Here is a 3,216-nt window from a genome sequence, read left to right as displayed (position 1 = left end):
CAGAAAGAGTTCTCCTCACTGAAGAATGCAGTGCAGTCATTCTGAAGAGCTTTCCTGAAAAGCTTAAAGACCCTGGGAGTTTTCTGATACCATGCATATTAGAAGGTAATTGCACCAAGACAGCCTTATGCGATCTTGGGGCAAGCATCAACTTAATACCTGCATCCACTATCAGAAAGCTTGGCTTAACTGACGAAGTTAAACCGACCCGGATATGTCTCCAACTTGCTGATGGCTCCACTAAATACCCATCAGGCGTGATTGAAGACATGATTGTCAGGGTTGGGCCATTCGCCTTTCCCACTGACTTTGTTGTGCTGGAAATGGAGGAGCACAAGAGTGGTACTCTCATTCTAGGAAGACCCTTCCTAGCAACTGGACGATCCCTCATTGACGTCCAACAGGGGGAAATAACCCTGAGAGTAAATGATGATGAGTTCAAGTTGAACGCTGTCAAAGCCATGCAGCATCCAGACACATCAACAGACTGCATGAAAGTTGATCTTATTGACTCTTTGGTAGAAGAGATCAACATGGCTGAGAGTCTCGAATCAGAGTTGGAACATATCTTTAAAGATGTTCAGCCTGATTTGGAGGACTCAGAGGACATGAAAGAGCCTCTGAAATTTCTTCTGGAAGAGGAAAAACCTCCTAAACCCGAGCTCAAGCCATTACCACCATCCTTGAAATATACATTTCTAGGAGAAGGTGATACTTTTCCAGTGATCATAAGCTCTGCTTTAAATTCACAGGAAGAGGAAGCACTTATTCAAGTGCTAAGGACACACAAGACAGCTCTTAGGTGGTCCATAGGTGACCTTAAGGGCATAAGCCCAGCTAGATGCATGCACAAAATCCTATTGGAGGATAATGCCAAACCAGTGGTTCAACCACAGAGGCGGCTAAATCCAGCCATGAAGGAAGTGGTGCAGAAAGAGGTCACCAAATTACTAGAGGCTGGGATTATTTATCCTATTTCTGATAGCCCCTGGGTGAGCCCTGTCCAAGTCGTCCCAAAAAAAGGAGGCATGACAGTGATTCATAATGAAAAGAATGAACTGGTTCCTACGAGAACAGTTACAGGGTGGCGCATGTGTATTGACTACAGAAGGCTCAATACAGCCACCAGAAAGGATCATTTTCCTTTACCATTCACAGACCAGATGCTAGAAAGACTGGCAGGTCATGATTATTACTATTTTTGGATGGCTACTCAGGCTATAACCAGATTGCAGTAGATCCCCAGGATCAAGAGAAAACAGCATTCACATGTCCATCTGGAGTGTTTGCTTATAGAAGGATGCCATTTGGGCTATGTAATACGCGTGCAACCTTCCAGAGATACATGCTCTCTATTTTCTCTGATATGGTGGAAAAATTTCTGGAAGTCATTATGGATGACTTCTCAGTATATGGAGACTCATTCAGCTCCTGTCTTGATCACTTGAAACTTGTTCTGAAAAGATGCCAAGATACCAACCTAGTTTTAAACTGGGAAAAATGTCACTTCATGGTGACTGAGGGGATTGTCCTTGGGCATAAAATCTCAAACAAGGGAATAGAGGTAGATCAAGCAAAAATAGAGGTAATTGAAAAATTACCACCACTTACTAATGTTAAGGCAATCAGAAGCTTTCTGGGGCATGCAGGATTCTATAGGAGGTTTATAAAGGATTTTTCAAAAGTCGCAAAACCTTTGAGCAATCTGCTAGCTGCTGACACGCCATTTGTGTTTGACACAGAGTGCCTGCAGGCGTTTGAAACGCTGAAAGCTAAGCTGGTCACAACACCAGTCATTTCTGCACCAGACTGGACATTACCATTTGAGCTAATGTGTGATGCCAGTGATCACGCCATTGGTGCAGTATTGGGACAGAGGCATGGCAAGCTTCTGCATGTCATTTATTATGCTAGTCGCGTTTTAAATGATGCTCAGAAAAATTACACAACCACAGAAAAAGAATTACTTGCAGTGGTTTACGCCATTCACAAGTTCAGATCATACTTAGTAGGATCAAAAGTGATTGTGTATACTGATCATGCTGCTCTTAAATATCTACTCACAAAGCAGGATTCAAAACCCAGGCTCATCAGATGGGTGTTGCTTCTTCAAGAGTTTGATATAGAAATAAGAGACAGAAAAGGGACAGAGAACCAAGTGGCTGATCATCTGTCCCGGATAGAGCCAGTAGAAGGGACGCCCCTCCCCTCTCTTGAGATCTCTGAGACTTTTCCGGATGAGCATTTATTTGCCATTCAGGAAACACCATGGTTTGCCGATATTGCAAACTATAAAGCTGCAAGGTTCATACCCAAGGAGTACAACAGGATACAAAAGAAGAAATTAATTACTGATGCAAAGTACTACTTGTGGGATGAACCCTATCTCTTTAAGAGATGTGCAGACGGAATAATTCGTAGGTGTGTGCCTAGAGAAGAAGCACAGAGAATCCTATGGCATTGCCATGGATCACAATATGGAGGCCATTTCGGAGGTGAGCGAACAGCCACCAAGGTCTTCCAATGTAGCTTCTATTGGCCCACACTCTATAAAGATTCCCGAGAGTTTGTACATAACTGTGACAGTTGCCAAAGAGCTGGCAATCTGCCTCATGGTTACGCCATGCCTCAACAAGGAATCTTAGAGATTGAGTTGTTTGACGTATGGGGAATTGACTTCATGGGACCTTTCCTACCATCATACTCAAACACTTATATTCTGGTGGCAGTTGATTATGTATCAAAATGGGTTGAGGCCATTGCCACACCCACCAATGATACTAAGACAGTGCTGAAGTTCCTTCAAAAACATATCTTTAGCAGATTTGGTGTCCCTAGAGTACTAATCAGTGATGGGGGCACTCACTTCTGCAATAAATAGCTTTACTCTGCCATGGTTCGGTATGGAATTCGCCACAAGGTGGTTACTCCATATCATCCACAAACTAATGGGCAAGCTGAAGTCTCTAACAGAGAATTAAAGAGAATCCTAGAACGGACAGTAAATACCCGTAGAAAGGATTGGGCACGGAGCTTGGATGATGCTCTGTGGGCTTACAGAACAACATTCAAGACCCCTATAGGGACCTCTCCATACCAACTGGTGTATAGTAAGGCATGTCACCTGCCCGTGGAACTGGAACATAAGGCCTACTGGGCAACCAGATTTCTAAACTTTGATGCCAAATTAGCAGGAGAAAAAAGATTGCTCCAGCT

Source organism: Arachis hypogaea, chromosome 20 (assembly GCF_003086295.3).
Source record: "Arachis hypogaea cultivar Tifrunner chromosome 20, arahy.Tifrunner.gnm2.J5K5, whole genome shotgun sequence".
Lineage (NCBI taxonomy): Eukaryota > Viridiplantae > Streptophyta > Magnoliopsida > Fabales > Fabaceae > Arachis > Arachis hypogaea.
This window is presented reverse-complemented; position numbering follows the sequence as displayed.